This window comes from Amblyomma mixtum, chromosome 5, assembly GCF_055824585.1.
Source record: "Amblyomma mixtum isolate Tamu chromosome 5, ASM5582458v1, whole genome shotgun sequence".
NCBI classification, from domain to species: Eukaryota; Metazoa; Arthropoda; class Arachnida; order Ixodida; family Ixodidae; genus Amblyomma; species Amblyomma mixtum.
Window position 1 is genome coordinate 167223465 of NC_143016.1, and position 23268 is coordinate 167246732.

The 23268-nt window shown below is 46.7% G+C and overlaps 1 pseudogene across 1 annotated transcript in view; it reads left to right on the plus strand.

Moving 5' to 3' along the window:
- The first annotated feature begins 1278 nt into the window (after positions 1–1278).
- LOC149344529 (uncharacterized) overlaps positions 1279–23268 on the plus strand; it is a 47027-nt pseudogene continuing 25037 nt past the window's right edge. Inside the window, exons 1-3 of the transcript XR_016283207.1 lie at positions 1279–4981; positions 15312–15434; positions 22498–22947. The product of XR_016283207.1 is annotated as an uncharacterized LOC149344529 (transcript). The remainder of the gene's footprint in view (positions 4982–15311; positions 15435–22497; positions 22948–23268) is intronic.

Consider the following 23268-nt stretch of genomic DNA (forward strand, 5'->3'; position numbering starts at 1 on the left):
TGAGACTGGATGACAGTAAAGGGGTGCCAGGTGTAGCGCCTTTATTTGAGTGCTGTCCAGTCCCGAAGCGCTAACAGCTGCGGCATCGATGCTAAACCGGCTAGGCTTAGCGGCGACCAGGGCAGTCAGGGAGCAGCGCGCAGTTTGTCACTCGGCGTTCCTGCAGGCGGCATGGTTGCCGAAAGATCCACTCTTGCACAGGCATGCTGTCGTTGCTCGAATCTAGGAGGCAGACTTTATGGTAGCATGGCTACTTTGTATTTTTCTTGTGCGAACGTGAAGTAAGCCGAGCCTGCTGGCCTGTCGATCAGCCTGGATCCCGTCTGGATCACAAAAATGAGCTAAAGCTTGTTCTTGATATAGATAATAAACTCTGGTATAAGCAATTTGAAAACTGTATCATCTTTGAGGATCGCTGACCAATACGAAGTTGCTGGTAGAAGTAACAACTGTGCTAGGAGCAAATTTTGTAGCGAAAGCTACATAGGCCACGAACTTGCGATTTCGCTGCGGTGGTGCTCCGAGGAGACACAGAGACTGACCTTGAGCCGTAGCTGGCCGCAGCTTCCTCACAGTTTTGGCGCAATTAAATCTCGACTGTTTTAGCTTTTTTCCGAGTGGTCATTTATATTGAATTATCGCTTATAAAGAATTTTTTCGCCGTCCTGCTGACTTCGTTATAACGAGGGATTACTGTAGGTACACAGCTGGGAGTTTGCTCTCGAAAACAGCAAGTGTGCGGCAGGCCGGAAATTCGACGTGACCAAGAAATGCGGCAGTTGCAACTGCGGCGTGCCTATATTTTTGTATATGACTCCTATCACCAAGGTTTTCGTGGGTCAAAGTTTGGAAGGTTTCCGGCCAGGAAGGAAGCTTTCCAAACAGAGGTGTAAACTGAGCATCCCTGAAAATTCTGTGTGGCTGTTCCCCGTGATGTACGTGCTGTGGGTCCGCACAGGCTGTGACGGCAGCGGCACTAGTGAGCACTAGTACTCAGTTAGTAAAAACTTTGTTAAAATAAAGATTTGGGGGGCAGGTGTCGGCTTTCAATTGCGTAAATGCAGTACTGATCACAGTGCCAAGTTCAGGATGTGCCTATTATGCGCAGAAATAACAAAATTCGATTTTTCACGACTAAACTGCAGGTGTGCCTATTATGCGAGTAAATACGGTAAATGACTACCAATGTGCTGCACAAGCATGCAGATGATGGAGGTTTATTAGGGAGGGTGGGCAAGAGAGATGAAGATGGATCGTCCTTTGAGCTACTGAAAATATCGTTCTGCTGTGGTCTGTTCTTTTGAATGGTGGCATGTATTGTAGAAACGATGCTGGATATCGATATGCAAGTGATGTCTCGTCTGAGGCTAGGTTGTGAATGACTGCCGTGGTTATGAATTTCTTGTTGCCTGGCCCACTTCGAAATGTGGTTAAACAGTTGTGTTCCATTCTGCGACCGGCTCCTTTTTGTGCCTTGCATTTTGCCTTACATGCTTGATTCTAGTCCATTTTTTGCACTGTGCTGCTGTTAAATGTGTCTTTTTACCTTGCAGCAATCTCCACATAGCTTTACCAACAATGCCTCTTCCAAGCTCTCCAGTATGGCTGTGCCAGCCTTTCACTTGGTGCTAGGATGCCCAGCAAGCAAGCAGGCTTTTGAGCTAAGCACTGAAGACATCTTCCGACACAAGTAGCTTTTATTTTCCTAGTCCACTGCTACTTGTGTGACCCCTCGTTATGTTGATTTTGGCAAGTTAGGTTGCCTATTAAGGGCTCTATTTGTTTTTCACCTGCTGCTGTGGCCTACTGCATTGGTGTTCGGCTGCTGAGCCCAAAGACGCGGGATTGAATTGCGGTGGCTTCGTTTCGACAAGGCGAAATGCATATTTGCTCGTGTGTTATGCAATGTCAGGGCATGTTAAAGAATCTTTGGTGGTCGAAATTTATGCACAGCCCTCCTCTATGGATGGAGCTAATGTTCAACTTTGAGGCATTAAAGGGACACTGATGGCAAACTGAAGTTTACCTGTGATGATGGAGTTCCGCATTCTAACCACAAAGACGTCACTTTTTCTGAAAGTGGAGCTTTATAAGCCAGAGAAAGCAAAACATACAATTGTCATCAGCACTGGCTGATTTCGGAAGTAAATTGCGACGCGTCGACTCCGTTTTTTTTTGGCACAGATTCCAGAGGCTAGGCTGAACTGCCATTCACCTCAGAACTGTTATCATGGAGTCCTTTGTGTAGACTTCAAGAGTTCAAATCGAGTGGCGGGAAAATTTTTAAATGTAATTTTTGCGCCAAGCCTTGTGTTAGTGGCCTTTGCGCTGCTGTTAAAAACTGGGATAGCAGTATGGTATACCATAAAACTAGGTTCAGGACTTGCAAGAAGTGGTTTATCACATTCTGCTAGCTTGTGCAAGAAACTACTTCAGGGATATGTGAAGGTGTCTTTAATGTGTTCCTGAGTGAGCACTAACTCGTTAGGGGGAAGGCAGCTTCTAATCTGGCACTACAGTGCCAATGTCGTGAGTGTAAATCATAAGATGACCATCAGTGTGCACGCCTGATTTCTGTGACACTTCAGTGGTGTATAGAAGTGGTAAACAAATCTGTAAGGTATTTGATGCATATCTCCAAGGCAACGGCTGCATGAGTAGCAAAGCCTTTAGTCAATCTTCAGCGGAAAGAATTTTCTCTTTTAGATGGCGTGCTTGTATATCAGTGACAGTTATTTGTTGTCCTGCCTTTCGCTGGTGTGGGTCATGTGTGTGCGCATCTTCATGCGAGCCTTCTTTTCCTTCACAAAAAATTCAATTGATAGTCCAACCTGTTTTCTTCTCTTTTCTTGTGTTGCATCTTTTGGCTGGTTTTAAATCTGTAACTGAGCTTAGACCGTGATAATTACAGCCGGAAAGCAGGCCTACTGAATGTGAGCTTGGCATAGATGCGTACTGTATGTGTGAAAGTGCAGTCTACAATATTCAGAAATGCTTGATAGCCTTACAAGAATCTAAAATTTTGTTGGAATTCCTATTTGTTTTCTGTTCAAGTGTCGAGAGTTTTTCCGCTTCATCGTGTGATTAGAGCCACTTTGGTACTTAAGCTGAAATTTTTTCTTTAGCCTGCATGTTTCTCACTTTTGGGACAGAAACATGGAGGCTAATGAAAAGAGTTCAGCTTAAAAGATTATAGACACCTAATCTTGGTGGCATGTTTTCTTCTCTATAATGATGCGGAAGACACTACTATGCATGAATCACCATCTGGTATTCGCGTGCGACCGCTAAATAATTTATAATCAAATTTTTCTGCCATCCTGTTTCGGTGAACAATTTGACTGTGGCTATGACATCAAAGAGAGGTTATAGGTCATGTGAGGCGTGGAAAAACTGCACTTATAATCGCTGCTTCATCATTTTAATTTGCTACAGCGCTGACGCCAGCATTCCTTAAGAGCCAGAAGTACCAATTGTATTGCAGTTTTTCATGCCTCACGCGACCAATAACCTCGCTTTGACGTCACAGCCATCATTCAGCTGTTGAAACCGAAACAAATACAGCAGGAGAAAGAAATTTGATTATAAATTCTTTAGCGGTCATAGGAGGATGCCATGTGGTAATCCGTGTAAATACTTTATGCCTTATTACAAAGAATAAAACACGTGGACAGCATAAGGACAGCAGAGTGAGCTATGGAAAGAAAAATGATAAGTCTAACATTAAGAGACCAAAAGGGGGCGAGTGGGTGAGGGAACAAACGCGGGTTAATGACATGCTACTTGAAATTAAGAGGAAGAAATGGGCTTGGGCGGGGCTTGTAATGCAAAGACAAGATAACTGCTGGTCCTTAAGGGTAATGGAGTGGATTCCAAAAGAATGCAAGCATAGCAGGGGGTGGCAGAAAGTTAGATGGGCGGATGAGATTAAGAAGTTTGCGGGGATATGGTGGCCACACCTAGCAAAGGACAGGGTTAATGTGGAGACATGGGTGAGTCCTTTGCCCTGCAGTGGGCGTAGTCAGGCTGATGATGATGGTATGTGTCGCACCTGCTGCTTCGTGCTATCAGCTGGCCCATGCTTGGCCGACCAGACTAGCCAAATTTTTGATGTGGGTTTTCTATTGGACCTGCATTTGTGTACACAGGGGACTTGAATAGTAGCAGGTGATCCTGTGCATGTGTTCACGCCACAGCACACATGACCCACACTGCAAGCTTCTGTGCCTTTAGTAAGACAGCTGCATCAGTCTGGGACATAACGTATCCCAGTGCTAGAGTATGAGTAAATTGCTCTGGAATTTTAATCTGGTATCAGGTAGCATAGCGCAAAAGAAGGCTAGCGCGGCTGCCTAATATTCTCTTGGGCAGCTGTGTTGGATTTTCAGTGCCTGTTAGTGTAATCCGTGAAAGTTCAATGTAACCCATTCGTTTCGATGTAAATTAGAAAGTCCTTAGAGCCCTCTACTTTTTCATGATAATAACAAGGTAATGCAGCAATTCAATTGTACCTGTTTTCTTTCAACACAGTAAAGTGCTGCTGGGTCGAGTTCACAGTTATACTTTGTAGGTGTGCTCAGGCTGTCATCATCAGCAGCAGCAGCAGCCTGACTACACCCACTGCAGGGCAAAGCCTCTCCCATTTCTCTCCAATTAACCCTGTCCTTTGCCAGTTGCGGCCACTGTATCCCCACAAACTTCTTAATCTCATCCACCCACCATTATCATTACCAAGCTCATACAAATGGATTGATGCACGTAGTGTCAGGTGCGTAATGTGATACCACCAGCTCACCCCGAGCTGTGCTCAGATTTGCCTCATTGCTGCAGGAGCAATAATGCAGGCATGAGGCTGAGAGGTGCAAAAACATGATTTTTCAAGAATGTCTTTGTGGAAATTGCAATTAATCATGTGAATTTGCTTTCATTTTAGGAGCTGCACACAAGCTGTGCACCTTTCCATGCTGATCATGCTGGCCAGGTACGCTTATGGTTACATTACTAGGTTGTTTTGATAATGGCAGTTGTGGATTTCTGTGTGGTTTTGAAACAAAGTGTATAAGTATTTGGCCTGCCACAAAAGTATAGTGGTGCATTCAGGGCCAGTGTTACAAAGGGATGTTTTGATTGCTGCAAGAACTTGAAGGCCCCTGTGTGGTCACTGTGGAAGGCCCCCTCCCTACTTAGGAATTGCTATTTGGTTTACTCAGTCATTTGGCAGAGGAATAGTGTATAGAGATAAGGGATGGAAGAATGCTTCCAAGTAAAGAAAAAATCCAGCAAGCAGTCATAGAAGCAGAAGTACAAAAACGACAAGGCTTTCTCCAATTTACATCGAATCTTTTTCACTTAGACTTCTTATTGCATAGAACGGCTAATGCTTGGCTTACACACATATTTTCTTTAGGTATGCGGTAGGTCTCAAATTCTTGTATGATATGGTCACGGTGCCAAAAAATGATGGTGGTGTTAGAAAACTCGGAATACAGAGGAATGTCTTACAACCAGCAGCGAGACGTGAGGCCAGTGTTCCTTGAACTAAGTTCGTACACCTGTCATGTCTGGCTGATGCAGCAGCTCTTCTGGTTATACACCTTCGAGTACAAGTTAGATACAGAGCACCAATAGTACTATCTATACAAGTCGCAACGTGCTCGACATTGCACTCGTTTCGCTTACATGCTCCCATCTTTCATTTGTTAAAAAGCTCAATAAGCTGAGTAGGCATCACAAAGGCACTTCGACCTCGTATAGAGCAGTAGAGTTCTTACAGAATAATATAACTTGTGTAAGTATGGAATGACCACAATTGAAAGGCCATATTTCTTTTCAACTAAAGTGGCTGTTTGGACTTGTTGGTCAGTTATCATGGTTAAAGAATGCAGTGTGAAAAAACAAGGACAAATGAAAAAGTGGACAGGACTGGCGGGTGTCCATTTCGTTTGTTTTTGTCTTTTCGCACTGCATTCTTTAACCGTGATCACATTTCTTTGTCCTTTACATTTTTTTTACAAGTTTGTGCTCGCAAATGTTAGAACATACAAATAAAAAAATGAAGCCTGGCTGATAACCGCCAGAAATTTTGACCTGCCAAATATACTCGCGAATGCAACAGTGAGACAGGTGGGCAAAAAACAGCAGTACAACTTTTTTAGATTTTTGACAGTGGTGCTTGTACTGCAGCTACTGCTAGGATAACATGTCTTGCCTCTGCAGCTCTGTTGCCTTCATGCATATATTCTGTAAACGAAAGGTTTTTGTGACTTGTAGCCGGCCTTCAAGGTGCTGGTGTTTTCGCATCTGTTTTAACCTCTGTATGCAAAAGCCTTGCCAAAAATAGCTATCAGGAAATGCGTCCATTGGAAGAAAAGTGACATAGGATCGCGATCATTCCGTACATACACCAGTTATCTCATTCTTTGAAGAATGCTGGAGCCAGGTGCAAGGTTGTGAGGGCCTTTTGGCCCCTAATAAGCTTGAGCACCTTTGCCCACTCATTGACTAATGGAAGACAGGCATTAGTAAGTGAAAAAAGCACAATGTCATGCACAGCTTAACAAATGTAAACTGTGCTCGTGGTGTTTTTTTTCATTCCTTTGCTACATGATTGAAGGTAAAGGTGCTATCAAAGTAAATGAAAGTAAATGGAAGGCAGTATTAGTGAAAATTTTTGATTTCATAGCCTAATTTAGATTGTGCAAATTATATAGTGCACCAATAAATTTCGCACATTACGATTTGAAGGCAGGTGTACTTTGTCCAGGCCGGCTGTTGCATCAACCCAATATTAAGGGAGTAGAACTTGCATACCGAGCTGCCTCATCTCCACAATCTTGTGGGTCATTGTAACTTGTCCATCTGGACAGGGGAATTTTTCCAGTGCTGCCTTTGTTTTTCGGCACCATGTCTAGCAGATGCAAGGAACTGCCAAGCTCCCGACCGCTCAGCTAAAAATAGTGTCATGCGCAATGCAAGCACAACCTTTCTACATGATTACAATTGTAATTACGATTGCAATGAGGTTTCTGGCCGTAAATTCAGTTGTGAGTCATTGCTCATGCTGTGTACTTTCTTTGCCCCTCATCTCTGGGTGCTATTCCTTCTTGATAGTCTTCCTGGCCTGAGCTTCTGTGATAGCCTGTTGACATACACGAGAGGTGGCATCTGTGAATTTAGTGTGTTATTGGCTCTGAATGAGAAACATGCACTTTCGAGGACTACTACCTGCAGATGTGCCATATCTGTTTTCATAGCCACTGTTGTGCTGTAGTTGTGCTATCCACTTCCCTATTTTGTAATGGAAGATTTCTAGGCTGTAGCAGGCCAGACACATATAACTGTAATGCATAGAGTGCTGTATACATTAGTTAAAATTCGTCATCAGCCTGACTACACCCACTGCAGGGCAAAGGCCTCTCCCATGTCTCTCCAATTAACCCTGTCCTCTGCCAATTGTGGCCACCGTATCCCCGCAAACTTCTTAATCTCATCCGCCCACCTAATTTTCTGCCGCCCCCTGCTACATTTACCTTCTCATGGAATCCACTCTGTTACCCTCAAGGACCAGCGGTTATCTTGCCTTCGCCTTACATTCCCTGCCCGAGCCCATTTCTTCCTCTTGATTTCAAATAGGATGTCATTAATCCGCGTTTTTTCCCTCACCCACTCCGCCCGCTTCCGGTCTCTTTAACGTTACACCTATCATTTTTCTTTCCATAGCTCGCTGCGTTGTCCTTGAATTAAGCTGAACCCTCATTGTTAGCCTCCACATTTCTGCCCCATAGGTGAGTACCGGTAAGATACAGCTGTGTTAGACTTTTCTCTTGGGGGATATTGGCAAACTGCCTTTCACGATCTGAGAGAACCTGCCATATGTGCTCCACCCCGTTCTTATTTTTCTAGTTATTTCCCTCTCATGATCTGGATCAGCGGTCACTACCTGCCCTAAGTATACATATCCTCTTACTACTTCTAGCACCTCGCTACCAATTGAGAACTGCTGTTCCCTTGCTAGACTATTGAGCATTACTTTGGTTTTCTGCATGTTCATTTCTAGCCCCACAATTCTGCTCTGCCTGTCTCTCATTCATCATGCTTTGCAGTTCATATCCTGAGTGGCTTAGCCAGGCAATGTCATTAGGGAATCGCAAATTACTTAGGTATTCTTCAGTAACTCTTATCCCCAACTGTTCCCATTTCAGGCCCGAAACACCTCGTGTAAACAGGCGGTGAATAGCATTGGTGAAATCGTGTCTCCCTGCCTGACACCTTGCCTTATTGAAATTTTATTGCTGACCTTATGGAGAACGATGGTAGCTGTGCAGTAGTTATAAATATCTTCCAATATTTTCACATAACACTCTTCTACACCCTGATTCCACAATGCCTGCATGATAGCTGTGGTTCCACCGAGTCAATTGCTGTCTGGTAGTCAATGAAGGCTATATATTGGGGTTGGTTATATTCTGCCCATTTCTCTATCACCTGATTGATTGCATGAATGTGGTCTCTTGTTGAGTATCCTTTACGAAAGCCTGCCTGATCATTTGGTTGATCGAATTCGAAGGTTGTCCTGAGTCTATTAGTGATTACCTTAGTAAATACCTTGTATACAATGGATAGTAAGCTGATCGGTCTGTAAATCTTCAAGTCCTTGACATCTTCTTATGAATTAAAATAATGTTCGCATTCTTCCAAGCTCCTGATACGCTCGTGGTCACGAGGCAAGTGTATACAGGGTGGCTAGTTTCTCTAGCATAATCTCTCCTCCATCCTTCAACAAATCTGCTGTTACCTGATCCTCACCAGCTGCTTTACCCCTTTGCATTGCTCCTAAGGCTTTCTTTACTTCCTCCCTCATTACTGGCGGGATGTCCCATTGCTGTCCTCTACTGCCTCTCTCTGTAACGTTCTCATTACATTCACTACTGTAGAGATTTGTGTAGAACTCTTCGGCTACTTTAACTATCTTATCCATTCATCTTAATACAGCGCGATACACAGGACGAGAGAAAGAAACAAGAGACGACACGAGCGCAATCTAACAACTGAGTTTTATTTCTAGAAGGGTTACTTATATACGCACCAAAAACACAACGATAAAACACAAACACATCGCGATAGCCCTCACAAACCCGTACGCGCATGTAGCGGACTGCAAAAACCGCCTCATCACAACAAACCCATTCAGCATCTTAGCACATTACAAGACACTGCAATCATCCTGTCGCCATACATTCCCCCAGAGCTCGAATCTCTTTATCTACCAGATTAATGGAAGGCGAGGCGACACATGTTCCAGTCTCCTGGCTTATCATAAACGCCTCAACTAACTCCCTGCAGGTCCTATCTGGGTGACAGTCCCTGCAGGTCCTATCTGGGGGAAGCAGTCTTTACATTTTCGGCAGTGCAAAGCCAGGTTCGAGGACACTGCCCCTTTTACTGATCTGCGGTGCTCAAACAGCCGCTCATTAATACAGCGGCCTGTCTGGCCGATGTACGTCTTGCCGCAGGAGAGCGGTATCGAATAAACAACTCCAGTGTTGCATACGACCAGTGGTTTCTTGTGGGAAACTGTGCATTCATTCCTTACTTGGTCGTCCCGGCACTCGATCTTCCTCCTTACCGCGCTGCACACTCTGCTCATCTTATCCTTCGCTGTAAAAACCACTTCCACCCCAAATCTCGAGCCTACCTTCTTCAAACGGTGAGACATGCCATGAACGTACGGAATCGCCACGGTTCTTGTAAGCATGCCGTCTTTTTCTTTTGCTGGACAAACGCCCCTAGTCAATATCCTCTCGGATATTTGAGCCAGAGCCATATCCAGATAACCAGCGTCCCTCAGTCTCTGAACCTGCCCCTGGAAGCTAGTCTGAACCCTATGGGAGCACGATTTTCGTAAAGATGCCGTGAGACATGCCGTCGCTATTCCCGCCTTGACCAACCTAGAGTGCTCTGAATTGAAACTGAGGAGCGGCTTAGCCGTTCTTGGGTTATATTCCCAACATGTTCCTGTGTCACGGAAATCGACTTTCAGGTCAAGGAACTGAATCGAACCCGAGTCTGGTAATTCAAACGTAAAACACAGACCCTGGCTCCGCTCTTTGAAAATCTTAATGACATCGGTAACACTCCTGGGGGACCCTTGCTTCAGAAACACTAAAAAATCATCAACATAACGAAACACTTTCACAGCAACGTCCTCAAGATCTTCATCCAGTCTCATGTCCATCCTGCTGAGGAAAATGTCACTCAACACCGGGGCGACCCGAGACCCAATGCACACACCAGACCGTTGAACGAACACTTTCTCACCCCATCCAACGAAGGTCGAACGCAAGTAAAAGGACAGAAGTTCAAGGAAACTTTCCAATGAAATGCCACAATTGGCAATGAAGTTCCTTTCATCGTTATCCTTGACAATGCAGTCCTTGACGTTCTCCAACAGCTGAGCATGGGGTAGGGAGTAAAACAAATCCTCCACGTCCATGCTAAAGGCATAAAGCCTCTGGTCCTCCCTCCGAGATAGGAAATCGACTACCTCAGAAGAGTTCTTCACCACAAAAGGGTCGGAAAGCTTGAGGGAGCTTAAATGACTCTGCAAAAAGCCTGAAACAGCATGCTGCCAGGTGTCACGCTCCGATACTACTGCCCGAAAAGGGACATCGGGTTTGTGGGTCTTGACCGTGAAAAACATGTCCAGCACCGTACCTTTTCTTTTGTTGACAGCAGCATACAGAGCATCCAGGTTCATCCCTTGTAGCATACTCAAAGCCTGCTTCTTGATGGCAGCAGGCCTCAGAGCCACTTGCTTGAAATTCTTTTTTACCGCTTCCTCTGCCTTCCTGGTGAACACATCCTCTGGTGCAAGAACGAAGAACCCTTTTTTGTCAGAAAGGAGAGGCCTCAGGCGTTCAGCTGCCAAGTGGTTGATCAGTCCCTTCATAGGTCTTGACGCCTTCTTGCCCTTGTAGTTGCCGACAATTTCTGCGCACTCACTGACGCACCTCTGCCTATCGCCTTCGGGAACGCCGTGGGAAACTGTCCGCGCAAGCGCCATCCTCTCCAGAGGTCTTAAGGCTGGCTCAAAACAGAACTTGGGACCAAGCTCAAGAGTACGTCGGTGACGATCTTCAATTGTTCCATTGCCAAGAACACAAACCTTTCCTCTCGTTGCTGAAGCTTTCCTCCTGGTGGGTAACGTAGGCCGCACGGTATTCCACAAAAACTCGGTGACGCGGTCCGCAGTCTTGGACCAGTCCGCGTAAAGCCGGAGTTGGTGTTGCTCATTCCTTGCAAGGCCGCAGTGGACTCGAAGACAAATCCTGTAGAAACGCGCCTGCCTCCACCACTCAGAGCAAAGGATACGGCACATCCGTCTCGTGTGCCCAGGGGAGGGCTGCAGCCACCCGCACAAAACTTGGATGTCGGTAGGGCACTGCTGATGTCTTGCATGCCAAGATGCCGTTCTTGCTCTGCACACACAGATAGCTATGAGAGCAGTCAGAAACGCTGGGTTGTGAAGGTTATAGGTTACAGAAGGAAAAGAGCCCATTGTACAAGAAATGTGATTAACTAGAACAGAAAACTGGGCAAGTTGGAACGGATTCATCTTAATACAGCGCGATACACAGGACGAGAGAAAGAAACAAGAGACGACACGAGCGCAATCTAACAACTGAGTTTTATTTCTAGAAGGGTTACTTATATACGCACCAAACACAACGATAAAACACAAACACATCGCGATAGCCCTCACAAACCCGTACGCGCATGTAGCGGACTGCAAAAACCGCCTCATCACAACAAACCCATTCAGCATCTTAGCACATTACAAGACACTGCAATCATCCTGTCGCCATACATTCCCCCAGAGCTCGAATCTCTTTATCTACCAGATTAATGGAAGGCGAGGCGACACATGTTCCAGTCTCCTGGCTTATCATAAACGCCTCAACTAACTCCCTGCAGGTCCTATCTGGCTGACAGAACAAGATGTTAGTCCTGTCCAAATGGGGGAAGCAGTCTTTACATTTTCGGCAGTGCAAAGCCAGGTTCGAGGACACTGCCCCTTTTACTGATCTGCGGTGCTCAAACAGCCGCTCATTAATACAGCGGCCTGTCTGGCCGATGTACGTCTTGCCGCAGGAGAGCGGTATCGAATAATCGACTCCAGTGTTGCATACGACCAGTGGTTTCTTGTGGGAAACTGTGCATTCATTCCTTACTTGGTCGTCCCGGCACTCGATCTTCCTCCTTACCGCGCTGCACACTCTGCTCATCTTATCCTTCGCTGTAAAAACCACTTTCACCCCAAATCTCGAGCCTACCTTCTTCAAACGGTGAGACATGCCATGAACGTACGGAATCGCCACGGTTCTTGTAAGCATGCCGTCTTTTTCTTTTGCTGGACAAACGCCCCTAGTCAATATCCTCTCGGATATTTGAGCCAGAGCCATATCCGGATAACCAGCGTCCCTCAGTCTCTGAACCTGCCCCTGGAAGCTAGTCTGAACCCTATGGGAGCACGATTTTCGTAAAGATGCCGTGAGACATGCCGTCGCTATTCCCGCCTTGACCAACCTAGAGTGCTCTGAATTGAAACTGAGGAGCGGCTTAGCCGTTCTTGGGTTATATTCCCAACACGTTCCTGTGTCACGGAAATCGACTTTCAGGTCAAGGAACTGAATCGAACCCGAGTCTGGTAATTCAAACGTAAAACACAGACCCTGGCTCCGCTCTTTGAAAATCTTAATGACATCGGTAACACTCCTGGGGGACCCTTGCTTCAGAAACACTAAAAAATCATCAACATAACGAAACACTTTCACAGCAACGTCCTCAAGATCTTCATCCAGTCTCATGTCCATCCTGCTGAGGAAAATGTCACTCAACACCGGGGCGACCCGAGACCCAATGCACACACCAGACCATTGAACGAACACTTTCTCACCCCATCCAACGAAGGTCGAACGCAAGTAAAAGGACAGAAGTTCAAGGAAACTTTCCAATGAAATGCCACAATTGGCAATGAAGTTCCTTTCATCGTTATCCTTGACAATGCAGTCCTTGACGTTCTCCAACAGCTGAGCATGGGGTGGGAGTAAAACAAATCCTCCACGTCCATGCTAAAGGTATAAAGCCTCTGGTCCTCCCTCCGAGATAGGAAATCGACTACCTCAGAAGAGTTCTTCACCACAAAAGGGTCGGAAAGCTTGAGGGAGCTTAAATGACTCTGCAAAAAGCCTGAAACAGCATGCTGCCAGGTGTCACGCTCCGATACTACTGCCCGAAAAGGGACATCGGGTTTGTGGGTCTTGACCGTGAAAAACATGTCCAGCACCGTACCTTTTCTTTTGTTGACAGCAGCATACAGAGCATCCAGGTTCATCCCTTGTAGCATACTCAAAGCCTGCTTCTTGATGGCAGCAGGCCTCAGAGCCACTTGCTTGAAATTCTTTTTTACCGCTTCCTCTGCCTTCCTGGTGAACACATCCTCTGGTGCAAGAACGAAGAACCCTTCTTTGTCAGAAAGGAGAGGCCTCAGGCGTTCAGCTGCCAAGTGGTTGATCAGTCCCTTCATAGGTCTTGACGCCTTCTTGCCCTTGTAGTTGCCGACAATTGTCGTATGCAACACTGGAGTCGTTTATTCGATACCGCTCTCCTGCGGCAAGACGTACATCGGCCAGACAGGCCGCTGTATTAATGAGCGGCTGTTTGAGCACCGCAGATCAGTAAAAGGGGCAGTGTCCTCGAACCTGGCTTTGCACTGCCGAAAATGTAAAGACTGCTTCCCCCATTTGGACAGGACTAACATCTTGTTCTGTCACCCAGATAGGACCTGCAGGGAGTTAGTTGAGGCGTTTATGATAAGCCAGGAGACTGGAACATGTGTCGCCTCGCCTTCCATTAATCTGGTAGATAAAGAGATTCGAGCTCTGGGGGAATGTATGGCGACAGGATGATTGCAGTGTCTTGTAATGTGCTAAGATGCTGAATGGGTTTGTTGTGATGAGGCGGTTTTTGCAGTCCGCTACATGCGCGTACGGGTTTGTGAGGGCTATCGCGATGTGTTTGTGTTTTATCGTTGTGTTTGGTGCGTATATAAGTAACCCTTCTAGAAATAAAACTCAGTTGTTAGATTGCGCTCGTGTCGCCTCTTGTTTCTTTCTCTCGTCCTGTGTATCGCGCTGTATTAAGATGAATCCGTTCCAACTTGCCCAGTTTTCTGTTCTAGTTAATCTTATCCATATTGCTTATGACATCGCCCTCTTTGTCTTTTAGCGCATACATCTGGTTTTTACCTGTGATTAGTTTTCTCTTCACTGATTTTAGGCTACCTCCATGCTTTAGAGCATGCTAGGTTTTCTCCATGTTAAACTTTCTTATGTTGGCTACCTTGCACTTATGAATAACTTCGATAGCTCTCCTAGTTCTATTCTATCTCTGAAGTTAGACGTCCTCATGCTTTGGTGTTTCTTCATCAGATCTTTAGTCTCCTGAGATAGCTTGCAGGTATCCTCTCGAATGATCTGACCACCTACTTCTGCAGCACGCTCTAATGAATTTAAATATGTATTTAAAGATAACAGTTAAGGTGGGAGATTGAGCTTTGAGATTTGCACTTCAACTCGGGAGTTATGCCGCTGCTACACAGAATACTTGATCGCCGTAGAGATATTTCATCATCTCGCACCAAGCTGCTGTGGCGCCACTGTCACAGTTGATAATTTTGCTGGGAAGCTGTTGTAGCACTCATGCAGTTTTGAAAAGGTGGTATTCATTGTTTTTGTGCTATTGGCAACAGTGATAATATGCTTGCTGCAGTGTTTTGTGGCCAGCCTTCTTTTTTTTTTTCAGTGAAATAAGTTGTACATTTCATGTTGAGTATTCTTTCAGCGATTAAATTGCTTTGATTTTATTCCTTAGTGTATAGTTGCGAGTGCTCCATGTCTGAGTGCAAATTTCTACCACTGAAAAGCCTTCAAAATCTTGATAGATGTCCACACTGTTCTAGGGACTCTGTGGCTATTGGAAATGCCCATTTAGCTGCATTCAAGTGCCACTGAGTTGATAGCCATTTGAAAGCCTTCAAAATGCCTGTGTGACACGGTTATTAGATTTTGTGCAGGTTTGATGCTGAGCAGCCTGCGTGCTTGAGTCGGGTTTTCCAGTGTCTCTATTTCAAACCTGAAACTTTTCGAAATCATCATTAGTTCATTAATGGAAGAACTACTTGTGCCCTTTTCTGGAATTTCCAGAAAACAGATTAACTGAATTTTTTTGCATATACTGCTACCCTTTTGCAGGTGCTGCATAGTGAGAACCTGTATCAAGACGCCAACCTGCTGGACTTGGAGAAACTGAAGAAATTGTTTAGCCACTGTGTGGCACCCATCATGAGGGATGTGGCATTAATAAAGCCAGTTAAGGTGACCTTATCTATGTCCTTTTGCAAGCATGCTACAGACATGAGAGCCATCCCACGAAGCACCATTTCTGCAAAGCTTGTTATCTCACAACATGCATGCTGAATGAGGCAGTGACAGACAGGTGAGGAGGCCTTAAGGTATGGCATTGGCGTAACGTGTTGAGCAGTGATGTAGGAGCCTTGCAGCCATGCAAGGTATTATCGGTATCATGATGGTAACTCCATTTGACACTGTCTAGTGCTCTGTGAGCCAGACTCGGCTCTTGCACATTCTGGGACTCACTTTTGGCTCTCTGACATTCTGGAAGCCTCACCCGGCTTGCGCATATTACGCGAGGATGTCTCCTACTGTGCGAGCCTTACGCGGTTTGCGCACTTTATTTGAGAGATGTATCGTGTTTGCGAGCCTTGCTCGGCTTGCGCAAATTTTGTGAATTATGTCTCGCGTTCTGCGACCTCGCTTAATCGTCGCATTTTGCGTGGCAATAAACACGCAAAGATAGCCACGCAGAATCCATGCGCAATATTTTCAATAGGAAGCTTAAGCATCCTCCAACTTTTTTACACACTTTTTAAAACATAGGCTTTTAAGGTGGAAGCCTTTAATGCCTCATCGTTGTAAGGAGGAGTTGTCGACAGAAATGTCACGCTTTTCAATTGGTCGAAATGGTCGTGGCGTCACAGTGCGTGAATTTCAAACAGGGCCAATTGTACTTTGGCTAGTAACCATGCAACCAATTAAAGGAATGGTATAGTGATGCTCCAAGTGGGACTGAGTTTAGTTAATTGCTTAATTACCCAATTAGCCTAATCAACATTTCTAGTCAGGCCAGATAAATAAAACCGAGTAGGAAATTGGTCGAGTTGGGGAATCGAACCAGGGCCTCCGGAGCGCAAGACGAGCACGCTAACCACTCCGCCATTCCAGCTCGATGGTCTAGAATGAACAGGCTACTCTGAACCACTTAGCTTCTAGAACCGATATAGTCATTAAACCTGCAGACAAAGGAGGTAGCATAGTTATCCTGCCAGCCGAAAAATACAAAAAAGAAGCTTTTAGGCAACTTAACAACCCTTGTCATTATAGGAAATTAGATTCAGATCCCACTTCAGAGTTCTGCAAATTGATTCTGAACAAACTGGCAAACTTACTATCAAGAGAACTAATCACGCAGTCCGATTACCACTTCTTAAATCCGCTAAACAAACAGGCAGGACGCTTTTACCTACTTCCCAAAATCCATAAGGTTTCCGCAGAAGACTTGTTTACCGCAGATATCCCCGGCAGACCTATCGTTTCAAACAATAACACGCCCACAGAGAACTTATCAATTTTCCTGAACAACTATCTTGCAGATATTCCCACCCACCTCCCTTCCTTTGTCGAGGATACACCGCACTTTCTCCGCATAATAGAGTCTCTGAATGACGCTTCCATTATCCCAGCAGATAGCATACTTGTCACACTTGACGTCGCCGCTTTGTACACAAATATTCCCATTAATGAAGGTATCGACGCACTCTTAAAAATTCTAACTCAAAGTCCTCACCCGCACGAAACTGAAGTGTACCTCACGCTACTTGAATTGGTACTAACACTCAACTACTTTGAATTCAATTCTTCTTACTACCTTCAAGTATTTGGAACAAGCATGGGCACTCCCTTCGCACCCACCTACGCGAACATTTTTATGGGGCTACTAGAATCTAAACTTCTAAATTCATTTCTAAAAAAACCACTCATATACCTGCGGTACATAGACGATATTTTCATGATATGGGAGCACGGGGCTGAGACCCTGAAGGCATTCGTCACACATTTCAATTCATTCCACCCCAGCATTAAATTCACCTTCAACTCCTCGAAAACGCAAGTCAATTTCCTTGACACCACTGTCCATTTAGAAAATAGCAAGCTCAAAACCACACTTTACAGGAAGCCTACTGACCGACAACAATACTTAGATTTCACTAGCCATCATCCAAGACACTGCAAACAAGGTATATTCGTAGGACAGGCAACGAGACTAAGAAGAATATGTAGCGACGACGATGACTACCTGAAACACCTCCACTCGCTAAAAAACACACTAATCACCAGAAACCATCCACAGACAACCCTTAATAATGCGTTCCAACGAGCAACCACTTTGAAACGAGATGTAGTTCTTAAAAAACGAACAAAAGCTAACAGTCAACGACCTCCTGCACTTATAACGAAATACTCAAACGCGCTTCCAAACATAAACAATATCCTGCGGAAATACCACCCCATTTTAACTGGTAACGACCGTCTCAAGAAAATATTTCCCGACGCACCAAGGGTAACATACAGACGCAACACAAACCTGAGGGACATCCTGGTGCATGCTAGGCTCGGTAAGAAACCACCACCGACAGTAACTTCATGCTCTCGACCTAGATGCAAGACATGCAAACATTTACAAAGGGACACTACGATTAAAAGTACGGCAAGCGATTTCAGTTTCGATATAAAGACCAGTTTTGACTGCACATCGTCCAATATTATCTACATGCTCCAGTGCTCCTACTGCCAGAAACAATATATCGGAGAAACCGGACAAACAATGAGTGCCAGATTAAACGGGCACCGGGCTGACACAACACGGAATGAACAGAAGGCAGTGTCGACCCATTTTAATCAACGCCATCACAAATTCGACGAACTCAAATTGTTCATTCTTCAGTCAGGCTTCAAATCGACTAGGGACAGAAAATACAGAGAAGCATTCCTAATCCACAAATTTAAAACACTGCAACCAACAGGGATCAACATGTCCAGAGGAAACCTGGAATCTCTCAGGTACATTCCAGGTTCAGCATAATTTTAAATTAACAAATGTCTTGCACGTGGTCAGACTATTTCCTAGAACCTCACATAAGTATATTGTCGCTCCTTGCACCCTTCCCAAGTCATATCTTCCACCCCATTTCCGGCCTTGTCACCCTCTTCCTTTGTTCACCTTTTTTTTTTTTTTCTAATCCCCTGCTACCAGTTCTCGGAAACCAAGACACTCCTGTTACCCCCTCTGCCCCCACTTTTTGGCTTTCTCTGAACACGAGCCATTCCTCCCCCCCCCCCCTGCCTAGTCCTTCCTGGGAAATGCCCCCCTTCCTTTCTCCTTCCAGTGCCAGCCCCCCCCCCCCCTTTTTTTTCCCTTGTTATCATGTCCCTGTACCACACTGACTAATCCTTTTATCTGAGTTTTGCATGTTCACCCAGCGCTTCCCCCCCCCCCCTCCCGTCGCAGCCCCTTCAAAGCCTTTTGTTCATTGCATACCACCCGGATATAGGTTGTTGCACTATTGTAGCCTAGCGAATGATGATTCACCTCCCTCCCCTTCCTGACACGCATCCCCTCCCACACCACTTTCCTTCCCCACCCCCGGGGCCTTCCTCCTCGGAGCGAAGGCCCTATATAATCCCTGCCGATGATGAACGCTTTGCCCAGACGAAGACAAGTCCCCTTGTCGAAACGTTGGCTCTAGCAAACTGAGGTTTTCCCCTCCCTTGTTCATTTTGTGATCGCCAAGGACCATCTACCGCACCCTCTCTCTACGAATGAACAAAGGTGCGTCTAGTGAATTCAGTGCCTTCGTTCACTCCCATCTGCCTCCTTTCTCTTACGGCGAGGTTCAGGTGTCCACAGAGATATGTGAGACAGATACATTTCCTTTCCTCAAAAACCAATTTACCGACGAGCAAGGCGTACAGCCGAACAGGCGATGGCGCTCTGTGGACTCCCTGGCAGCGTTGCAAGACGCTCTCGCATTCCACTCTTACAGGCGAAGCTTAACATCTTAACCACACATCAGTGACACAGGCAGCAACCCCGCATTTAAGGCTTTCGCCTCACCGCACTTTAGGTCAACAAAGTGCCGCCTTCAATTTTTGTCGTAAGAAGGCGCAACAAAAACGTACACGAGAAACGTTTGCGGTTATTCAGCCGCATTCCGCGTTACATTCGAGAAATAAACATGAAATTGAATGGCGAGAAAATGAAATTCTTGCCATTCATACCGCCTTTTCGCAATCGCGATATATTTGGATTTTATGGGGTCTAACGTCCAAAGACGACTTAGCCTGTGAGGAACGCCGAAGTGGAGGGCTCAGGGAATTTCGACCCTGTACTGGCATCGCGCAGTACACGGGCCCCTAGCATTGCGCCTCCATCGAAATGCGACCGCCACGGCTGGGATCGAACCCGCATCTTTCGGGTCAATAGCCAAGCACCATAACCACTGTCCCCACGGCGGCTGTGGCCAGAAAGCCGCGTTTAATCTATACCTGAATTGACTGAAGCTGGATCACAGCCGTAATGACCAGCTGCAATGTAGTGAAATACATACGGGAATGAAGGAAGAATATCTGTTTGCTGCAAACGCCCGGCAAAAAATATCAACAGTGTATGAAGAATGGGAAAAAACAGCGCAACTGAAGATGAGACAAGAGAAGGAGAAACACCAGCGCTGGTGCTTGTCCTTCTCTTGTCTCGTCTTCCGTTGCGCTGTTTTTTCCAATTCTTCAAACATGTACCAACAAGCCCGTATTTGCACTCTTCTGGAATCAACGATATACTTCACATCCGCTCAGTGTTTAAGCCCTGCTCTGCTTTAATGCGGGCGCAATCCGGTGCGATGGTCGTATAATGTTTAACTCCGAACAGGTACGCACTGACGACGCGGTATCGTGGAGTCAACTATACGTTGCTGAGAAACATACGAACCACGGGGTTGAAACACCTCACCAACCTGCTTAACGCACTTTGCTTATTGCACTTTTTACTTGCAGGAACACCTCTTTTGTTTTTTCGAACGTGCATTGATTTGCAGACCGTTGAATAGCAAAGTATTCTCATTTCTGAAGCGCATCTTCAAGCTACAAACCATTGCAGTCGCCGGTAGGGAAGAGCGATCACCGGTTCGCTACGTGAGAAAGAGGCCGCGTGGCGCCACCACCATCACTGAAACGGCCGAATATGCCACCTATAAGCTTCACCTGACCTACCAATGGACCCTTATTTCTTTGTGCCGTGAAAGGTGGGAACAAATGCCGTTCTAGCCTTCATGAATCCTTACCCTTTTGCAACTATATCGATGGAAGCAGCGAGGCAGGAGAGGTAGTTGAACCGCAACGTTTTTTAGAAGTTTGCGGCTTCCTGCTCGAGTACAAGGTCGCCGGTTCATTACCCAGCCTCATGCCATTGCAGACGAACAGGGGAAACCGCTCTGGGGCTATGATTTCGGCGCTCACTGAAGAGGCGTTTCGTAGCTGTTATTCTTCCGAAGCGCTCCGCTGCGGTGGAGAGCCGTAATCGGCTAAGGCCTAGCAATGCCCAACGTGGTCGTCCTTCATCGGAAGCATTCTGTCACGGTGCTGATCGGTGATCGAACTAGGCCACTTTAACGCAGTTTTAGCCTACGTTCTTGTCATTCATTCGAAGCTCTCGGCTGCGGTGTCGGACTGTTATCAATTTAGGCACCCATGGGCGAGTGGGGCCTGCTTGACGGAACCGCGGTCAAGCTTCGACACCCGTTCCCAGCACCACCAGGACAGGAGTGCCGCCAAGTCAATGCGTTGGGTGATGGGAGGAAGATTACGAGAGGGTTTATTTACATTTTTACATCATGGTGAATAGAAGTAAGACTGAAGTAAAGCTCCTCTGCCGCATTCGTTGTCGACTTTTATATCCTCCTCGTTCCCTAAAGTCCCTAGGTTGAGGACGCCCACGCCTGAATGGGAGGGGCCAAGAGCTTTCACTTGTTCGCACAAACACAACACCGCACTTAGGGTCACGCCCCCGTCACATGTTGAGTCTGAGGGAAAGAAGGTTGTCGTTGAGGTAGCGTCGACTGCGGAAGGTAATGGTTTCCAGCCAGCCGAAGGTTTCTGCAGGTCACTGACATCTGTTGTTCATCAAATTACATCCGCCGCTCGAGGCCGGAATGCGAGGTCATGAAAAGGCCGGAAAGTGGTTCCTCGTGCTTGGAGATGTTCGCGAGGGTCGGAGATGATGCCCGCCAGCTTGTCGCTGTGCTTGGCACGCCAAAGAGCCACAGGAAACGAGGCCCTTTATTCCCCGGCACGGTCACGGCAGATGGGAAAGATAACGTCCGTCTCCCCGAGGCGGCGCCGGCGGCGTTCTACACGTGCAGACCCTTCGGAAAGGGGGTCTGGTTTTGCTTAAACTTCAGCCCCTTCGTTTTGGTCCAGCACTCCGACCGGGCAAACTCCGTAATTGAAATTAGCTGCCACCTGGGTCCTCTCCGTGCGTGCGGTCCATGGCGGCAGGCCCGAAAGTAATCACACTCAAGTTACTTGCAGCCATATACAGTAGAAACAGGTGTGCTGGCTGGTTCCAAACGACGCTCGCTGACATCGATCTCAACAGGCCCCACGTGTTGGTAATTCACCCGATGCCGGGCCGAAACCGGGCCGGTTACGATGCCATGCCGTAATCGACCTAGGCTATCTAGGGGTGTTGGTGCCCCATGTGTTCATTATTCAGCCGAGGCACTCCGCTGCTGTGCAGGCCCGTAATCGACCTAGGCCTAATGGTGCCCCATACTGTGATCCTTTATGCAATGCACACCGCTGAGTTGCCAGCTTTTAATCGACCTATACGGTGCCTTGCTTACGCCACCTAGGCGTAGCAGTGCCCCAAGTGGCAGTCGCCCATCGCCTAGGTAGTCGCCTAGGTAGTCTACCAAGGCCTTAACATTAATTAGTAGGTCATCTCCCTGATCGGTGGAAACTACTTGGCTTGAATCTCGATACCCCTATGATTTTTGCAGCAGACTTGCAAGGGCGTTTTGCAAGATGTTCCTTTTTTGTAGATTGCCTAGCCGCCTCTGCGATTCCGAGCAAGGCTGGAAGTACGCGGTGCTTAATGTTTCACGAAGTGGTATTGACGTGTTAACTGCATGCCCGGCTATTATGGCAGAACGAAGTCGTGGTGCCTAACATCAGGAGCGCTGTCACTGACGCCCACGATGCAGCTGCTGAATTCAGCCATAATTACTTGTGCAAAACCTCTTCGCAGCTCGTATCAAAGGCCAAGAAATCGAGCAATTCCGGGTCTGCCCCTTGGTCTTCTAGTTTGACTGCCGCTCCAGCAGAAGACATAGCCGAACTCAATGCAGAAGCCAGCCGAAGAGTTTGAAAGGGCAGCATAGACATCTGCCGCAATGACGCTTCCTACAGAGCCGTTGTTGCTTCCGGGGCCGACACCATCGGTGTCCAGGTTCTGCGTTCGCAAACAGCAGGACTGCCGGGAGATGACGCTGCGCGTCCATTGTCTGGAGTCCGGCTGGGGCCCGCCGACAGCAACTCAGCTGCGGCGGCTGCTAGGCCTGCATTGCGCCGTGGACCAGGTGGTGGCCGGAGACCGTTGCGAGGTGGCCGTCTACGAGAGCCTCAACTGGACAGCAACCATGACAGTGCGACTTGAGCGGTCACCCAAGGACTCTTTCATGCATATCGTACTTAAGTGGTGAGCACGACAAGTCGTTCTGGCTTTGCCCTTGCCTGCCTTCTTTCGGCCTCAGCAATCATTTTGTCAAGCCTGTACTGTCGCATAAGTTGAGAAACTCCTCATGTGCCCTGACATGGGTTCAAAAAGCGGAGGCTAGCTGATGCGTGCGTACTGGAGGTTAGGTGACTGCAGCGCCATTTGGGCAATCCAACTGCATATTGAACCACTATTTATATGGTGATCGAGGGGAAAGGCTGTCGAGCTTCATAAACAACTCATTGCGCGAATCATTGTTGACACCTCCGTCTGTTCAGTCTCAGAAACGGAGAGGCGTTTATG